Here is a 21,561-nt window from a genome sequence, read left to right as displayed (position 1 = left end):
CTGTGGGTGTCTGTTAGGGAGTGTAGGTGGTTCCTGATGGGACTTAGACACCCATGTATGGCATCTAGTTTGGCTGCCATGAGGCCAAACCCACCGGGGAACATCCTTTATAACGCAACTTTTAGCACGCAGTGCTATTACAACGCAGACTTTAAAACGAAAACCATTACAACGCATTAAATTGGGGGGCGCTCTAGGATAGGGAATAGTTTTAATTTACTATCCAACACCTTCCCTAGTGTCCACGGGGACTGGTGTTGGAATAGTAAATTAAAATATTCACTATCCAACACCCCCCAGTGTAATGCATTGTAATAGAATGCGTTTTAAAACTTGCGTTGTTACAGCATGCGTGGTAAAAGCATGCGTTGTAACAACGTACATCCAACCCACCGCACCTGTTCAGCCAGCTCCTTCTGGCAGTCTAACACACGGCGTTGGAACCCCATGGGTTCTTCGGTGAGGGGCTGGGAGCAAGACGTGGTGGTGGGTGCTTTCTGCTCTGTGGTCTGTGCAGGGGGAGGGCTCACGTCGATGGTGCTGGGCTGCCCTGCTACTGAAGGTGGGGTGCGGAGGTTGTCTATGAACCATTAGAGTTTGTCGTAGTCGATGTCCTTGGGGTCGTCTCCATCATCACTGATGTGATGTAGGGTCTGCTCTGCAGGAGGTGTTGATTTTCCCTCTGCAATGTAAAAGGGAGATGCAGTTTCACAGTGCGTTTAATATATGTTGATGCGTTGTCAAAGTTTACATACAGACTGCATGACAATGTACATTGTGACTGTGAGCAGATGCCTATTTGTGGTGGGAGAGTGGACATTTGTACTACATCCCGGATGTGAGGTTGTACTTGTGCATTGTCATCTCACAGTTTCCTGTTATGACAGATGTGATTGGCCATTTTGTACACACATGCAGCACCAGTTGTGTCCTGTGTTCTGTTGTGAAAGTGTTGCAGTTTGTACCGCATTGTTGTCAATGTTGAGGTGCTCCTAATATGTTTTTGTGATGCATTGTGGGTGAGTCACCCTGCAGCTCTGATTTGGCTGCCCCTTATACTGCTCAGGCGGCGTCTTTGACTTCTGTACTTCTACAGTGCTGAGATGTTGCAGACTTGGGAAAATTGGGCTCTTGGTTGAGTTGTGACAATTGGGCATGGTTTGTCCGCAGATGTGTTGTTGACGTCAAGGGTTGTTTGTGCATGTGGATGTGTAAGACCTGCTCTTTTCCAGATGTGGTCCACACTCAGCCACCTCAGTGTTGTGGCGTGCACAGTGTCATCATGATTGGACTACAGCCATGCTAATTGTCATGTAGTGTCACTTGCATTGTCAGTGTGGCTCACAAAAACACATCTTTGCTGGGTTTCGCATGTGTGCATGTGTTGGTGGTGAGATTGGTCATGTGTGGGGTGGGATCCCTTTGGGCACATGGTGGACAGGGGCCTACTTGGTGTTTGTATGAGTGCTGAAGTGTGGCACAGGGATCAGGGACATGATCCAGAGTAATTTTGGGTGTGCAGTGTGCACTACTTAATTGTGCGTGTGTGCCCTTGCGCCCATCTCCCCCCGTCCCCCCAGTCCCTGGTCGGTACACAATCTGTTGATGTTGTGTCAGGTCATGTTGAGCAGTGTCTGGATCCCCAGCTCCTGGCACCGTATCCCGACTGATGACTGTGGCCACTATTTTCTCCATGTCATCCAGTTCCTGGTGTGCTGCTGGGCCCCCACCTCCACTCTGCGTTGCGGCTTTCATGTTGGCATCGAGTTTCTTCTTGGTTTTGCCCTTCACATAATTCCAGTGCCTCTTGACCTCTTCCATTGTCCGCCTCAAAGCTGCAACTGCATTCACATGGTCCAAGATAGTCTGCCATATTTGCGTCTTTGTTGCCAATGACACTTTGGAGATGACAAACAGTTGTTGGTAATGTTCATTGACCTCCGTAACTATGATCCTGTTTTCCTGCAGACTGAACAGCGTCTTCCTCTTCCTCTTCTCCTTGGCCTTCCCCGACCCAGAGGATCGTCTGTGGGACTTGTGGAGTTCGCGTCATCCTCTGCACTCAGTCCGGGTGCGTCGATGGTGCTACACAGTTAAATTTTTTCATAATGTTTTTTTTTCTCTGATTTTATAATGCATTTTCCCACATGACATGTGGGAATTGCAGGCCTATTGCTGGTTATCACTGATTTTTGTATTGCGATTTGGGACATTGCAGCTTTTTTTACATTTGTGTTTCGCATTTTTTAGGCATTGCACTAATTGTAACGCTGTCATTTGGCACGTTATCATGAGACAATCGCAGGGTATCTTCGTGTGGAGTATACAACGTTAACACATTATTTTCACGAGATAGACTGCGGTGTGAAAAGTTGCATTAAGCTAATTTTGAGATAATTATCACACGTTCTTGAGAATATCCCCCTTTGTATTTTCATGTGAAATGGGAGAGTAAAGGTGCAGAATGTTTAAATATCTTAAGATGCCCCAGGACTGGCCTTTTGTGTTTATGAATGGTGTTACCTAGCAAGCACTGGGAAAACCAATTGGTCTGGCAATAGCAAGCTGTTGCAACGGTTTTTACTACAAACATATGCGAGCAAATAAAACACGAAAAAAGAAAGCATGCCACCTGAATGTGGCAGTAATATTCTTTCAATAAACAAGTCTTTGAAAAAATTGCTACTGCACATAATTGTAATAGAACAGTATGATTGTTTTGTGTCAGACAGATGTACTTAGAGCAGGTTTAAAATACACTTAAGTTGTAATGCACATTACAGGAAAATAATTTCTTATTGATTCAAAGAAAAGGTACTATTGCCTCTAAATTACTATAAACACGCAGAGATTAATACAGAAATACAAAGGGGTAAAGAATGGAAAGGATAAGCAATACAACAGTAAAGCTTGGCCAACCGTCTTCAGCACTCAAGTGCATTTCTTTGTTGGATGGATATGCACATGTGATCAGATGGAATTCAATCACTCAGTCTGCAAGAGAGTCAATAGCTTAAATGAGCTGACCCATGCCCTAAGCTGTATGCTTTGGTAGGCAGAAGCCAAATGTGAATGACAGTTGAACGGATCTATGGATAGAGACAGCTGACCCAAAGTTGCTCTATGAATCTATTTGTAGGATCTTTTTATTTATTAGTTTGTTTGCATTACATCAGGCTGTTAAGACTATTATACCTGGCTATAGGCTAGATGCCTTGTAGAATAACCAGAAAAGGTATTTTCATTTACCTAAGAACATGTTTCACTGTTAACATTTGAATAATTTTAAGGCAGAATGCAGGCACATTTAGCCTTATGAGAGAGGTTTGATTCAGCTGTAATATTTGGCAAGGGTGTCCAATTCAATCCTGTCTGTTTTGGTTAGATCTGATGCTTAGCTCACTCCAGAAGGCATGCGTACAGGAATGTCTCTTTTCTCTGGCAGGTGCCGAAATGCACTTGTGATTTCTATAAGAGAGAGCAGTCAAGTGAAACTGGATAACAATCTGATTACGTGGGAGCAGTGCTTAATTTGAGCCAGTTGTTGTTGTAGGAGCTCACCAACACTTATGTTTGGAGACCGGCACTTATTTTTGCTCCACAGGCTTTGATTTAGAGCATTAGAAAGAATACACAAAAGGGGGAAAGAAGGAGGAAAATAAAGATGAAAAAACAGTGACTAAGGGAGAAAGCAAAGATTTACAGTAACGTTTAGGAGTGAGATGAAGGGAGAGTATGTTGGTGGTTTATAGAGGCATGAGGTGTACTCAAGACTATGCATCTTTGGGATTCATCACAGCAATCTTTGAAAGTAATGGCCGTCGGCTTCTCAGCAAGAATGTGGGCCCTGGCATTCTTTTACAAATTAAACACTGTATGGGAGTGTGTGGCAGTAGAGAGATAAGCAAGGCCAACTCAACCAGCCATGTATGTTTTCAAAGCTCTATAGTGAATACTGTGTGCCAGCAGAGGTTTCAAAGGTTGCCCTACAAGATATTTAGCAAGCCCCCTTTTTGCAAAATGTTAATTCCATTAGAGGTAGTTTTACTTATTCATTATAAATACAGAACAATGAAAATAGAGTGAATAGTGACTACTACTGAAAGGAAAAGGCCAGCAGCAACAACAACCATTATGAATGAAGCATTTTTACCATCTGACAGACACCCAGTAAGCCCTGTTCTACTCATCATGGAGTCACCAAGTGATGAACCACTGCCTGCCTCCGACATTGCATGTGTCCTGTGTGGTAGTTGCTGATAGTGACATGTCCAGTTGTAAGAATGACTGCCCCCAATAAATTAACACATATACCAACCCAATGCATTGTAGAAAGAAACAAGAGATAAGTCCATACCACTTGAATCATCTGACTCATTATCATATGATTTGAGTTGAGTCCAACTATTTTTTGTGGGCTTTCGCCATTTGTGAGCCTCTGGATAGCACCTTGACAATAAACAGGGCAAATGTGAAAATGAACAGAGGGAGTGGGGTTGGGTGAGGTGACAATGTGGCCTCACTCTGTGGCACCACATACTTTTTTCTGACCCAAGGTAATTCTTCTTCAAAAGTAGCCCTTGGAAGTGGTAGTGGGCAGGTTAACCTGCTCTCCCTCGATACCAGAGTCTATGAGGATTAAGGTGGAGCAAGCGGTAAATTTTATAAGTTGCACAGGTTCTTTCTCTTCCCGTCTTAACCTGTTTTTCAGTTGCCCACCTCAGATCCGATGGTCTTTTTCGCTTTGTCATTGCTGTACCATTCTCCTCTTGATGTCAGAATAACAAAAACATTGATGTTAGCCAGTTAGATCTGTAGCTGAGCCAGCCATGTTCTAGTTAAGAAGCAGAATGATTCTGTGTTTTGCTTGAGAGTGATTACATCGTACTATGAGGCAGTTGCTCAGTGGTGTTGGCCTTATGGCTGATATGACTCCTTGACAAAGAATAAAGAAGATTTATAAAGATCACAGTGTTCATCTATTGCCACTACACTTTCATTAGAATCATATGGCATAGATATCTTTTTGATGTCCACTCAATGTCTAAGCAACGTGACTGAAGATTCCTTTGTTGTTTCCTAAAAACACTTTTGTGTAAAACAATTCTTTTTTTTTAGTGTATACTTTTCTATCGTGACACTGTGCTTAAAACTTGTTTTCATCCACTCTGCACCCATAAGTACTAGGAGTGCCATGAAGTCATAATGCTGCTGTTGAGGTATGTGACAGATCCAATATGCAGCATAAAGAATAGTATTTGCATAATTGTCATTTGTCCTGGTGTCAAAATATCAATGTCTGTGCAGTCAAAGCTGACAATTAGTGTGCTCTGCTACTATGCTAGTATTTACCTAGATTCTCCATGTATGTGCTGCAGTGAATGTTATTTGCTGTCAAAAACATTTATTAATAATGTGCAAAACCTTGTGTTTAAATAAGACATATGCTAATTTTGAGGTAGGTAAATGCATTTAAATGTTGTAGGCGTGAAAATAAATAAAATTACTGATTTAAGTTAGCCTAACTGTAGATGCCATGCTATCCGAAGAAATGTAATTATCCCTGAAAGTCCTGATTTCACATTGAATAGTTCTTTTTGTACTGTGTTTTTCCTTTTCATTATAAAGGTTGTAATTTTCTAGGAGCCTTCTGTTATATATTAGAGGACTGATAGTGAGTTCTCACCAAGAAAAGGGGCGATAACTTGAAGAATGATTCATGGAAAGAACTGTCTGGAAAGTAAAACATCAACACTGTCACTTTTCAAGTTTCAATGTCTGAAAACCTTTAGTGTTCTTTTGAGAAAATGGTAAGTTTATTCCTAGGAGTTTTCTGATATTCTGTTGGAGGATGAAGAAGAAAAAAGAAAATAAAGTTGCAACATAGAATTTGTTTATTTATATTAGCGCGTGTTCTTAGAGTAGGGCAGATGTCCTTCCCCGGCTGTCTGACTAGGGACTCATTGAGTTTTTGATGCCTTTTATTCATGAGAGGCTGCCTTACTTCGATTTTACTGAATGGCATTAATTTTGTAGAGCACATAGCTTCCCCAGCAAAGGGGCGTCCCAACGCTGACCTCCAACCAACAAAGGACAGACAGATTGACGAGTAGAGGAGCGGATTATTTAGGAAAAATTGATGTTTTGTAATCTTTTCGGAATGACGCGTGATTTTGGATGCTTCTGATGCTTGCAGGGAGGGAAATCCAAAGGTTAGGAGCAAGAGCAAGAAAGGAGCGCCCTCCTGCCCTTGCTCTCTTTACCTGAGGGACAACTGCCAGGTGCTGACTAAGAGAACGCAGCTGACGGGTGGGTGTGTGGGGCATGAGAAGATTAGCTAAAATGTCGGAGGATTGGGAATTCATAATTCTATGGGAGATGCAAAGGGCTTTGAAGATGATATGTTTCTCCTCTGAAAGCCAATGTGTTCTACTGATGGAATTAGACATAGAGCAGGTTCTCGGCAGACCGAGGAGCGTCCAAACGGCAGCGTTTTGTGCCCTTTGAAGGCAATGTATCTCCTCTCTATTAGCCCCTAGGTACAGGGAGATTGCGTAATCCAGCCTAGATAGTACCGTGGCCTGAATAATACCCTGATGGGTGTTAGCCACAAAAAAATCCAACAGGGTTTTAAGGCCACGTAAGAGCCCAAAGCAGACTTCAGCTACCGCTTTTGTTTGAGCCTGAAAGGTCAGTGCAGAGTCGAACCATACGCCAAGATTGTTAACTGTCTGCTTGGGGCAGGCGGGAGGCCAAGCATGGATGGCCACCAGTGCACACTCCACAGTTGAGTATTTTTACCCACCAACAGGATCCCAGATTTGCTGCCATTCAGTTGAAGACAGTTAGAAGTCATCCAATCTGCAATAGCTGTTAAAACATCTTTAAATTTGTGCAAATCCTGTGCGGAGTTGTCACTAAATGTGTGTCATCCGCATAGGAGACCTCGGTTAGGTTCCTGTCTTTAGCAACGGCTGCCAGGCGTTGAATGTAGATGTTAAATAGAGTAGGGCTCAAGGCGGAGCCCTGGAGAACCCCTTGGTGCACATCTTGAATCTGAGAACAAACAGGGGGAGGGACAGACACTTGAAAGAATATCACAGATAGAAAGGAATGAAACCAACCCAGGGCCAAGCCACAGATGCCAATATCTTTCAAGCGCTGCAGAAAGATCTGATGGGGCACTGCGTCAAATTCAGCGCTTAGGTCCAGAAGAATCAGTGCTGAGGTTCATGCTGCATCTAGTGAGCTCCGCAGATGTTCCGTCACAGCCAGAAGGGCTGTTTCAGTGCTGTGACGTGGGCGGAAGCCATTTTAGGAGGGGTCCATTGGTAAGAATGGAGTTAATGTAAGCTTCAGTAACCTTAGATACCAGAGGGAGGAGAGAGATAGGATGAGAATTCTCTGGCCTTGAGTCTTCCAGCATGGGGTTTTCGAGTAAAGGAACCACCTTGGTGTGTTTCCAGGTGATGGGAACTGCAGCAGAGGACATAGACAGATTCATAAGATCGCAGAAGGGGAAAAGGAGTTGAGGCATGAATTTCTGGAATAGATCTGGTTTGAGGGCATCTGCTAGTGATCCTGATTTAAGTTTATTGCAAATGGTGCATATTACGTCTTGGAAGAGGGTGGGGAAAGCAGAGAGTGAAGGTGTAACCCTAGGCTGAAGTGAGGGACCTGTTTTAATTGCAGTGTGAGGAAGGTTTTTGTAAATGTCCTCGACTTTCTTTATAAAAAAAGCAGCAGTCTATTGCTGACTAGAGGAAGGGGGGGGTGTTAGGTTGCCCTGAAGATTTGAGCTCCTTAAGCAAGGAGAAAAACCAGGTTGCAGGATTGCTGCTATTTTTAATTTTGTCTGCTAAATAATCAGCTCTTTCCTTCTGGATGGATATATGATATTTTTTGATGGCCATCAGATATTGTACTTTCAGGGCTGAATCCCATTGGCGTCTCCAAGCCAGTTCCAGGGCTTCGCAGGTTTTCCAGGCCAGGGCCAGATTGTCATTGAACCACTGGCTCGACTGGGTTTTACGACTCTGAGACCACTTGGCAGGGATAGGAGTATCAAGGGAGTGTGTGAGCCAATCAGACAAGTTGCTGTCAGCTCTTTCGGCATTATCTGGATGACTCGGTGTTTGGCTGAGGAGGACATCACGAAAGTGGTCAAGATCAAGTTTGTGGCAGGGGTGCTTTAAAATGGATTTCTGAGGGACAATCTGAAGAGGACCTACTCCCTGTAATGTCATAGATACCAGATAGTGGTCGGACAAGCTCATTGGGAGGGGTGGACTAACTGTAAGAGTAGGCAGATTGGAAAAAATAGGATCCAGCAGATGCCTAGCTGAGTGCGTACTGCTTGGGACGCACTGGGTTAATTGGAAGGCAGCAAGATCTGCTAGGAATTTGTCAATCTCACTGTCTTGGCTCGCTACTAGGTGCAAGTTGAGCTCCTCAATGATGTTGAAATGTACTTTTCTGGTGGCTAGTATGCCAGACACAGTTATTAGGGCTACCTTGAAATCTTTGGAGGGACTTGGGTGTGGTAAATCAAGAGCCCTGACAACGTGAGGTTGGCAGGGCCATCCGAATCAGTCAGGCTTTCGGTCAGAACACTCTACCGAATCAGCTTTACTATACTCTGCTGAAACTTTAAGAGCAGCAATGGATCGGGGAAAACAGGCTGTCCTTATCCTTCTTGACCTGTCGGCAGCCTTCGATACCGTGTCCCATAACATCTTACTGGACCGGTTGGCTGCCGCAGGTGTGGGAGGACAGGTGTTGGCTTGGTGTAGGAATTTCCTTACAAACAGACGCCAAATAACAGTGCTTGGCCCATATCAGTCTGAGGCTAAAAACGTCACCTCAGGGGTGCCACAGGGCTCCAGTTTGAGCCCTGTCCTCTTCAATCTATATATGGCACCCCTGATGAACTTGATCGAGTCATTCAGGATCAGTTCCATTTCATACGCTGACGACACCCAACTGATTTTGGTGCTGGATAAGGAACAACCAGGTGCCGAGGAAGATCTTAGGAACTGTCTTGCAGCAACATTCAAATGGATGAATAACAACCATCTAAAGTGCAACGCCGGAAAAACTGAAATTTTACCCATAGGGATCAATAATCCTTTTCCCCCATAGTATGCTGGCCATCGGATGCAGAAGCTCCACCTAACACAATTGCATCCGCCCGTAACCTAGGCATAAAGTTTGACAACTGCCTATCCTTCAAACCTCAGGCTGTAGCAGTGGCAGGTATGTGCTTCCAAATTATTAAAGCACTTAGGAAATTCTTTGACCTCCTTCCTCTTTCGGCGAGGAAAACAGTCGCAGTGGCCTTAATAAATTCTAGGCTGGATTACTGCAATGGACTTTATGCTGGAGCAAACAAAATCGTGCTCCACAAATTGCAGATGATCCAAAACGCGGCTGCCCGCCTCGTACTGCGTCTGCCCCGTAGATCATCTGCCTCTGCAGCTCTAAATATCTTACATTGGCTGCCAATAGGAAAGAGAATTCTGTTTAAACTTCTCTTGATCACTTTTAGGGCCTTCCATCAACGTGGCCCGACCTATTTACGAAGGGGGTTCAAAAGATACTACCCGGCACGCTGCCTAAGATCCGCTATCCAGAACTTACTTACCATTCCCTGCTTTAAACTGGCTACAAAGGGTGGCAAATCCATCTTTGTACTAGGAACCAAGGCCTGGAACAAACTCCCCCTTTCCTTGTGGTCTTTCTCCCAAGAAGCCCCTTTTAGGAAGGCATTGAAAACTTGGATTTTCTCCATGTCTGACACTCTGTGTAGAACCCTAGTGTAGTGGCTGTGTTTAAGAAACCTGGACTTCTTTCCCTATCCAACTCTTCCACCTGGGTTGTGTAAGCGCCAAGATACTCCTTGGAGTGGTAGCAGCGCTCTGTAAATGCCCATTACATTACATTACATTGAGGGAGATTTTAAAACGTGCCGCTTCACAGCCCACAAGGACCTCTTTGGTCAAGACGCAGGTGTAGCCAGCTTCAGAAATAATTGCAATGCCAACATCCCGGCCCCCTCTGTTAAGTGTCTTAATTGTATATCCCTGAGGCAGGGCCAAACTTGGCTCTGCCTCCATATTTGAAGTAAGCCATGTCTCCGTAAGGAAGAGGATATCAGGGACCTCATCCTTGATTAAGACGGGCTTGCCTTTGGCGTGCCTTTGGAGTGCCAGTGGTGTACCCGCTGCGCATCTGTGCCATAGCAGGCATTAAATAGCCGGGAGCACAACTGGCTCCGCCCGGTCAAGCTCCTGATTGGATAAACAACACCAATCAGTGCTAAGCCGAACCGTGACAAAAGCGGAACAGAAATGAGCCCAGCACAGTTTAAAACACACAATAAATACACAAATAAAAAGTGCTAAAATAATGCGAGCTGGGGAGGTTTGCAGATACATATGAGCTGAGAATACTTTCCAGCTATAAATTAAGGTCTTCATGCTTGCACATTGATTTCTCTCTCTTTCCTATCAGAACTCTTCCTTGGGTTTCTGAGCTGACATCTTTACCCTCTTTATCCAAAATCAATTTAGATTTGGCAATTTCCTTTATGGAACACGCTTGTAATATTACTAATTTGACTGTAATTCTAACAAACATTTTATTCTCTTTTATAATCAAATATGAATAGATGGATTATAATAATATTTAATGCTGAAATCTTATTATTAGTTCCAAATGAATAAATGCATGAAAGAGTAAAATATTTGAAAATAAAATACTTTAACTCGCACCATTTTTTTGGTATTGACTGAATTTAAAGTCTTTAATGATTAATTGTTCTGTAAATGGTACATCCTCATTTCTCATTGTTGAGGAACAATGGTCCATACGACCAGTGGCAGAGGTTGTTTAATGATTACACCCAAAAATGAAGGTATAGAAAATCCTTTGCCCTCATTATATGTTGATAGGCCTACCCCTCCCAATCAACAAATCTATTCCAGTTTTTCCTAAAATTCATCAATCATGTGACTGTTCCTGGAACATACACAGGTTTATTGATTACACAGGATCAATACATACATGCATCCATCATTCAATTCCTATTTGCATGTACCTCCCCTATCAATGAATTACACATATCAATTACTAAGTACTGTTCCTGTAGAGGATCGAATAGGAATGCAGTGGCATTGTATTAGCCCCTCAGCTGCTAACCAGAGCTGTAAGATGGCAAAATGCATGTTTACTATCATGAAAAAATATTTATCATTGTTTGGCAGTAGTTGATCTATTATGATATAACAACCATGTCATGTGGCAGAGAGAATATTAAATCAATTAATTTGTTGACCTAGTGCCAGTTCTGGAAGTTTACAAATGTACACTGCAAATCTTGCAAGCTCTTAAATGAGCCAGCTTTGAATATGCTTTTGTTGTCTATGACCCACTAGAGACATCACCAGCTAGCAGCATCTCTCAATACCCCTTGTATTACTATGTTATGTGTAGAGCTGCCCCGTGTGGAACATTGTCTCTAATCTCATCGTTTCATGCTACTCTGGCATTTTCATCACCAAAGGGAAGTCACATCCCTTGGACTACCAATACACTGGATGCAATTTAGCAACATGAATTGTAATAATGAGTATGTGCTTTATATGATCACTTGTCCCAACCATAAAAATGCAGGTTAGAATTGATGACCCCTGTAGCATCTGGCACAGTGTAATGTTGCCAACTCTTTACATACCACAAATTACAACATAAAAAGTTAACAGATACATAACAAGACTGTGGGTCCGATTCACAGAATTAACTTAAGACAAAATCCTAAACTTACTACTTTTGGTATTCACAGAATGGATTTACGACTACTAACTTTATGTCTGCACTCGGGCCGGAAATTCCTGCCCGCTTGAAGGCAGAGATTACGGCCCAGAGGCGGAGATTGCTGCCCGGAGGCGGAGATTCTGGCTTGGAGGTGGAGCTTCCGGCTCGGAGGAGGGGATTTAGCCATGGCTGAAATCTCCACCTCTGGGCCGCAAGTTCCGCCTCCGGGCTGCAAACTACGCCTCAAAGCCGGAAGCTCCGCCTCCGGGCCGGATGCTCCGCCTCGGGCTGGAATTTCCGGCCCGAGTGCGAACGTAAAGTTAATAGTCATAAATCTATTCTGTGAATACCAAAAGTAGTAAGTGCATTCTGTGAATACCAAAAGTAGTAAGTTTAGGATTTTGTCTTAAGTTAGTTCTGTAATGGAGATGGTGATGGATTAAACCCAGATCACTCGACTGGGGATGAATGTTTGATTTGTTCAAACGCTCCATCCATCATCTCCTTTTGTATCGCTATGTTCGTCCTAAGTTGGCAGGATATGCTCAGATGTGAGTCCCTTGCTCACTTTGCCACTGGATTCAAGATAGCCTGGCTCATGAGGGTTATGAACCCAAATACGGTCCCAGGATGCTTGTTTCTGGTTCAGGGAAGACATGGCTTGGTAATTTGGGCTGGACTGTTTCCATGAGGCACAGGGTCAGACTAATTTGCTTATGGCCATGTCTGAACTTGGGTGGCGGAGTGAGCTAAAGAATGGTAATGGATTAAACCCAGATCAGTTGACTGGGGGTGAGTGTTTGATTTGTTCAAACGCTCCGTCCATCATCCCCTTTTGTATCGCTTTGTTCACTCTAAGTTGTCAGGGTATGCTCAGACGTGATGCATGACACACCTCACAACGGGCCCCGATCCGTGGTGAAGTGGCACTCCCTCTTGTCAGGATGATGATTGAAGCTCGTGGCTTATGTTTATGGAGTGCCCTCCTTTTGTATCGCTTTGTTCGCCCTAAGTTGTCAGGGTATGCTCAGACGTGATGCATGACACACCTCACAACGGGCTCCGATCCGTGGTGAAGTGGCACCCCCTCTTGTCAGGATGATGATTGAAGCTCGTAGCTTATGTTTATGGAGTGCCCTCCGGTTGTGAAATTGGACAGGAACAAAGTTTTTGACGGAAGGGCCACTGTGTGAGGCCCGCCTCAACTTGGGGAATGAACATTGAAGCAGCCAGAATTTGCACAAGGAATTTTTCCAATGCACTTCGTACATGAGGTAACAACTTTGAAAGGCGAACTACAGCTGTTTAGAAACTGGTAGCAAGACTTTACTTTAATAAACTGTGATCGGGTATTGGAACTGTCCGTTTAAAGGAAGCGTTGCACTCAGCACGTAGTGAAACATTGTGCATTGTGCAGTTTTGCCAAAATCAACGTTGGGAACCAGTAAGGAATTAAATGGGCAGTTATAAGGCATTTTGGGAATTGTAGTCCTGAATTTTCGAGTAAGAACTAATGAAATATGCAACGAAAAATACATTGATATTAGACACCATTTGGGGGTTAAAAGGTAACCTGAGACAAGTACATTGTACTTACCTTCGCTGCATTACTGAAAAATGTTAAAAGGTGATAATTATGAACCAAAATCTGTTAACTTACTGCCCCTTTAAACTGGAAGTATTGACGGTTGTCCATTTTCAATGTCTTAGGAGTTGCGTTATATTTGAAATCAAACAAACCCACGGAGATCACAGCAAGCGGCATATGAATAAGAGTCGCAGGACTCGAAACGTGTCATGCCTGTTGTTCTGCAATTAAAGAATCTTATCAAGCACTGTTGGTGTGGCCTGTATTGCTTTGCTGAAGAAGCGCATTTCCTCTTTGGATATATTTATATATAAGTGTGTATAAATATATATATATCCATTCAAAACATCTCCTCCACAAGGATTCGAAATGACATTACACAGCGGGGCTTCTTTTCACGGGTTTTAATATCAGACCAGCATGACTGGTTTCAGCGAGATGCCTTCTTGAAATGCTCTTAGCCCCAAACATCATGTCTCCCACTTTAAATTTTCGTTTACAGGCTCCTCCTTACCCAGTGGTGGTTGGCTCCCTGCACCTCGTGCTATCACTTGCATATAACAGGGGACTACCAGTCCCATCATAATGCTGCAAGCTGATGCCTCGTTGCAGTGTAATTTGGGAACCATGATGCTCAATAAAAATCTTCGTGCCTAATATATATATATATATATATATATATATATATATATATATATATATATATATATATATATATGCAAAAATGAAGGAGAGAACTCTGGGTAGTTCTCCAGTTTAGGTGGAAAGCAGCTCCTGTTAGAGCACTCTCAACACCAGCGACACTCTAGATCTGCTCACCTCAAATGTCTGTGTTTCTATCAAAGTCTTTAAGCATAGGATTAGCAAAGTGCTATCCATGCCGAGATAGAAAAGGACAAAGTCTTTTGCTATTTCTACAGAAAAGTCTTTAAGCATAGGACTAGCACAGTGCTGTCCTTGCCGAGCTGTAAAATGCCAAAAGCTGTTTACCACTCCAGGCACAGTACTACAGCTTTGAATTGGTAAAATGCCAACTCAAGCCACCCTGAAATGAATAAAAGCAACTCCTGACACAGTGTTTCACTCTAATGAGAGCTCTTCAGAGATGTATAGCTTTGTCCAGACACAAGGGAGCACCCAGTATAAGTCAAAACAAAACCCTTTCAGGCATAGAGTGACGCATAAATTATGCAAAAAAGAAGGAAAGAACTCTGGGTAGTTCTCAAATTTAGGTAGAAAGCAGATCCTGTTAGAGCACTCGCAACACCAGCGACACTCTAGATCTGCTCACCTCAAATGTCTATATTTCTATCAAAGTCTTTAAGCATAGGTTTAGCAAAGTGCATTGGGGACTCATTTAAGCTGACCCGGTGATTGGGAGAAATGTAGGTATGGCTACTATGGTCACCTGTAGAAGGGCAAGATCTATAAAGGACAATTGGTGCATAGTTTTCAGGTCACTGAGTCCAAGGGAACTTGGTTGGAGGCCAAGTAGGGGTTCCACAAATGCAACTCATGTAAGGCATGCAGACACAGCTTCAGCTTTAAGAGCTTCAAAACAAAAGTTGGAAAAGACAGGCTGATTCATACATTCATCACTGGCACCACTGATTTTGTAATCTATATCTTGGAGTGCCCGGGAGGCCTCTGGTATATAGGCAGAAACTAAAGAAACGTATTCTAGAGCATCAAAGGGCCATAACTAAATTCACAATGTGCTTGTTGCTTCAGGTGCCACTAATTCTGTTCACCACTTATCATAGCTGGCTGCACACACAATAAATGACCAATACTGTGCAGCTCTACTCAACGCAATGTGGCCGTGGGCTTTTGATAACCGCTGCCTCCTGCCTACACTGCGGTCATCAGAGCTCACAATTAATTAGACTTTTGATTCATTATTTGCAGAGTACAATACCAAACTAAGTATAACATTTAGGCATCCTATGGCCAGTCATTTTTATAACACATACAACAGTGATAAGAACTCACTAAAATTTTTGGGAATAGACCGTATAATGAAACACATACTGGGTGGAGAGAAACAGTTATGCATACTCGAATTACGCTATTTAATTGATCTGCATACCAGAATGCCATTTAGCATGAATAGGGAGGAGGAGTCAGCAACACACATAGGAGTATAATCTTCTACTGTTCTCTGAATACCGGGTGAATACTGCATTGCCTAAACAGTTTTTAATGAGAGTTTATGGATTTATTTTTTATCAATATAATTTGTTCCTCTCTTGCTATTTCAATTTTTCTTTTTAAGGTTTCAACCTACCACATACACCACATGTGATTGTGAACGTAAATTAATGTCATCAGTGATGTCATTTGAGATGTCATCAGTGATGTCACTGACCATGTCTTGAATGATGTAATATGTGACATCATCACCAGTTGATTGCAGGCGCGAGAGTTACAGTTAGTACAACTAACTAAAAAGGAGGAATTTCAATGGTTTTGTATGAGTAAAATGTCCAGCTAACTATAACAACCCTGAAACCTATGATTTTTTCAGTGAATTTCAAAGTTTTTTTAAATGATAATTCCTAACTATGACCTGCCTGAAACCCATGGTTTCATCAGTGAATTTCAATGGTTTTTTAATTGACAATTCCTAATTATAATATTGATCACTTCCCCATATTTTCAACAAAAACCAAATCTGCAATGCTATCTAAAACAACTGGCAATAGTTCCACTTACCACTAACAAATTAACATCAACATTTAACTAGTGTAAGGAGGTTGACTATGTACTGCGTGAATTACATCCAACTCACACCCATATTTAAAGATGAATATGTGATAGAGATACTAATCATGCACCTCCGACACCCAACAAAATCACAACACCCAGCGCCACCACCACCCTAACCACCCCGCGGACCCCTCCCCTCTGCTACCTCAGAGACAGCACAAAACAGGACAACGGACCTTCCCAAGATACCATATCCTCTCAACTGCACAATAGCTGAATGTTCAGAGATGTTGCAACCAACTATGTATAAGGGAACGATCTTGCATATCAACAATAATTTGCACAATGACAAGACTGCCGGTGAAATGCTATACACAACTCACTATAGAAACCAAAAACTTTTCCGCAACCATATTATCTCAAACACTGGGGTATATTTCGGTCATGTAGCTGTGTTCCCCCCCTTGAAGCAGAAGCGAAGTGGGCTTGTCCAACGTACGCAACATCAGCGTAAGACTTAAAATAATTAGGCTACGCCTTGGGTGTGGTTCACTTCTGCAAAGAGAATAGACTCCACCACAGTGAATATCCTCACTCTGCCACGTGAATGCCGCCATGACCACGAGCCTCCTCGATACAGGCCATTGCGAAAACAGCGCCACAGCACAGTGCGGACAGCAGGGTTCACAACTTAAATTCAGCTTTGGATCTACACTACGGACAGAATTGAAGTTAGCCTTGATTTACATAAGGCAGAGAAAATTGTACTCTATGTCCTCAGACTTTGTTCAAATAAGTGACAAAAATTCTTCTTCAGTATCTGTGCTGACTCCTTCCTTCGATCTACAGTGCGGTCAGTAGAGTTTACAACTTGATACCAGTTGCGGATATGCACTACAGACAACATTGAATTCATTCTCGATTTATTTAAGGCAGAGACAATTGTACTACGTTGTCAGATTTTGTTAAAGTATGTGACAAAAAAGCATTCCTCGATATCTGTGTCAACTACTGCCTTCGATCTACACTGCGGACAGCAGGGTTCACAACTTGAATTCAGCTTTCCATGTACACTAGGGAGAGCATTGAAGTTAGCCTTGATTTATGTAAGGTAAAGACAATTTTGCTAAAGTATGTGACAAAAAAGCATTCATCGATGTTTGTGTCAACTACTGCCTTCGATCTACACTGTGGACAGCAGGGTTCACAACTTGAATTCAGCTTTGCATTTAAACTACAGACAGCATTGACGTTAGCCTTGATTTATGAAAGGCACAAACAGTTTTGTTAAATGATGCAACAAAAAACATTCCTCAATGTCTGTACTGAGTACTGCCTTCAAATGTACACTGCGATTAACAGAGTTCACTACTTGATACCAGAAACGCATCAGCTCTACAGACAATATTCAAGTCAATCTTGATTTATTTAAGTCAGGGACAATTGTACTGTGTCCTCAGATTTTGTTAACTGTGAAAAAAAGCATTCATCGATGTTTGTGTCGACTACTGCCTTCGATGTACACTGCGGACAGCAGGGTTTATAACTTCCATTCAGCTTTGCATCTACACTACGGACAGCATTGACGTTAGCCTTGATTTATGTAAGGCAGACAATTTTGTTAAATGATGCAACAAAAAACATTCCTCGATGTCTGTGCTGAGTACTGCCTTCAAATGTACACTGTGATTAACAGAGTTCACTACTTGATACCAGAAATGCATCAGCTCTACAGACAATATTTAATTCATTCTCAATTTATTTATGTCAGAGACAATTGTACTGTGTCCTCAGATTGTGTTAACTGTGCCAAAAAAGCATTCATCAATGTTTGTGTTGACTACTGCCTTCGATCTACAGTGCGGACAGCAGGGTTCACAACTTCAATTCAGCTTTGAATCTATACTACGGACAGCATGAAATGTAGCCTTGATTTATTTAAGGTACAGATAATTGTACTTTATGTCCTCAGATTTTGTTAAAGTATATGAGAAAAAGAATTTATTGATGTTTGTGATGACAACTGCCTTTGATCTACATTGTTAGGGCTCACGATTCAGATGGAATGGCGATTGAACATGACGCATTCCAGTAGGGAAGAGACATTATACCAGTGCGACCCGCCCGAACCATAAATCATTGCAGGGTGCGCACACGCTGAGTTCTTAAGGTACCACTAACTCACTGCACCACAAGTCATCTCCCCGTGGCCTTATTAAGGCAGAATTCACTCAGCAAAAAACATTGCTCCTAGTGAGGCCTGCCCGGACCACGAATCATCGCAGGTTATGTACACGCTCAGTGCCAAAGCTACTACTAACTCAGAGCACCATAATTCATCGCCACATGACCGTATTGAGTCAGATGTCTTATTTTTAAGAAAACATATCATAGTTTTTGGAGATCTACTGGAACTTACTCCCGTAAAAGGACAACCAGTATTTATAAGAAAACTTGATTTTAAAGAGTTTGCTACCAGTGCGTCCTGCTCGGACCACACATCATCTCAGGCTCCACAGAACCTTGTTGCTTCAGGTGCCACTCATTCTGTGCACCACTTATCATAGCTGGCTGCACACACAATAAATTACCAATACTGTGCAGCTCTACTCAACGCAATGTGGCCGTGGGCTCTTGCTAACCGCTGCCTCCTGCCTACACTGCAGTCATCAGAGCTCACAATTAATTAGACTTTTGATTCATTATTTGCAGAGTACAATACCAAACTAAGTATAATATTTATCAAATGCTATACAATATCCCTTTAGTATGCTTCCTTTAAGAACTTCTTTTATATCACTTTTAGAGCTAGTTGAATAATACAATTCACGCTGCAAGTACAAAGGCACACTTAATGACAGTCTACACTGTGGACAGCATATGTCACATTTTGAACCTCACTTTTTCTTCATTAGAAACCTGAATTTCTTTTTAGGAGACAAAAATATCTACACCACTGGAAGAATCATCTGATTCTGATCATTTTGTTTCTGAAGAAATGATAACCATCCATGGTATTTTTTTTCCCACTCAAAGTACATGCAGTCCAGTATGCAACAGTCAATACTTTGAGTGCAGCCTGTTCAAACCACACATCATCGCAGGTTGAGCACACGCTAAACACCAGACGTACCACTAACTCAGTACACCATAAATAATCACCACAAGGCTTTATTAAGGCAAAATTCAGTAGTAAAAACCATTATCCCCAGTGCGGCCTGCCTGGACCACGCATCATCACAGGTTATGTACACGCTCAGTCCAAAGTTAATACTAACTCAGTACACCATAATTCATCGCCACATGGCCATATTCAGGCAGAATTCAACTGATTCTTCATTCATTATTTATGGAGTGCAGTACCAAACAAAGTATAACGTCCCTCAAACTTACACAATATCCCTTTAGTAGCCTTCCTCTAAAAACTTCTTTTATATCAGTTCTAGGTTTAGTTGAAAACCAAATTCACGCTGCAAGTGCAAAGGTACTCTCAATGGTAGTGTACACTGTGGACAGCACAGGTCACAACTTGAACTATAATATCTCTAAAACACACATATTTCGACAATGTATTTAATACATGTTTCATCTTTTATTTCAATCGTGATTACAGATCATGCAGTGCAGTAGGAAACATGCTCAGTACTATACTTACTAATAACTCAGTGCATCATAAATAATCGCCATGTGGCCTTATTAAGGGAAAATTCAGTAGCCAAAGCACATTCTTACCAGTGCAGTCTGCCTGAACCACGCATCATCGCAGGTTCCACACAATCCGACCCCAATGTAGTGCACCACAACTCATGAACCCTTTACGATAGAATCTTCTGTGTATTATTTCACACGTAGTGCTCCTCCCTTTGTACAGCAGAAGTCATAAACCGTTTACGATTGAATATCTATGTATGATATCATGATTACTATTCTACTGGTTACCAACAGCAACATAATAAAAAGGAGTTGAGCACACATGCCCGTACGCACGTCAACTATCTTTCTGTGTCTGTGTATTTACTATGTTTGTAAAATGCTGCTCCTGCACCCTACCACATTATATTGTACTATAAATAGCATATACAAACATCTTACCTCGGACAGTAAGTGTGTGCTATTGCTCCTTTTTTTTTGTGCATATTTATATAGCGCAAAGTCAACCCAAAACTATATCAGCAATTTACATGTGCACCGTATTTACAATATATTTTCAGGCACGCGTAGATAAGTCATTTCCCTACAATAACAGGATGTGGAGGCGCCTCAAACACTGATTTCCAGCACCTCGTTCGACAGTATACCTGAATGATCACATAAGTATATATATTAACTACCTTTCATGTGTCAAAAACTGCAACCAAAAGCTTTCACAGTCCTGTATTACTACAGCTACAACAGTCCACTGAATGTACAACGAACATTCATATTCACAGAAATGTGTCATGTCCACCATATTTTATGTGTGCAACTATGGATGAATAAGGTCAGTGATACCCGTACCTTCCATGTTGCCATGTTGTGGGACTTTACAGACATAATGACACATTTACGTGTAAGACCCGGGTGACGGCAGCACTACAACACGGAAACCCGAATCAGTTGATTTCTCATATAGCTCACGACGGAACCATGCCCATAGCTTTAGAATCATGGTTCACAGCCTTGCGCAGCACTGGCATATGTCAGTCCATCCCACTCCGCTTACGCTACCAGGAAAACACAACAACGGTACGTACATGGCCCAGATTTCCATTGTAGTGATTTCTTACTTCCAGGTCTAGTTGTCACAATGGCACACACACACTCCCTCATGCCTGCTATACACCTACACCACACCCATCCAGCACATACGCAACTACACATGTGACCCTACCAATAAAAAAGACAGGGCACATGTGCTCTACGCCATTTAAGAGTTGCTCCCATCACAAGCGCTATGATGGCCCATCCGAGTGGTTCGGACACCTCATGTAGGTCCGAACTAACAAACAATGGGCCCACCACCACATGCATGGCCTCTTTGGGCACTGAGTTAGTGGTAACGCTAAGACTGACCGGGTGAGGAGCCTGCGATAAAGATAGGTCCTTTGTCATAGTGATATCAACATTCAGCACCAAATCTGAGACTTCATGGTGGCAGAGCGGGACTGCATGATGTAGAAGGTGCCCTGTCCACGAAAAGGTGAGCAGTGAGGACTGGGTGCGCAGCGGAGTGAGTACATGGGGTGCAGCAGACTGAATATAAAAAGGCGACGCAGCGATTTAGGTGTACGCAGTCCTATATACCGTATCTTAGGGCATTGTATTTTTTCTCCAATCGCAGGAAAGTTTTTATAATCGGTCAAATGTCCGACGCTCGTGATGATCGAAACCACGTGCATCACTGCGCACCACTTGCTTTCACAACAGGATAAAAACATTACTAATATAGTAATTTTTGGAAATTCAAAGCC

Source organism: Lissotriton vulgaris, chromosome 7 (genome assembly GCF_964263255.1).
Source record: "Lissotriton vulgaris chromosome 7, aLisVul1.2, whole genome shotgun sequence".
Lineage (NCBI taxonomy): Eukaryota > Metazoa > Chordata > Amphibia > Caudata > Salamandridae > Lissotriton > Lissotriton vulgaris.
Note: the sequence above shows the minus strand (reverse complement) of the source record.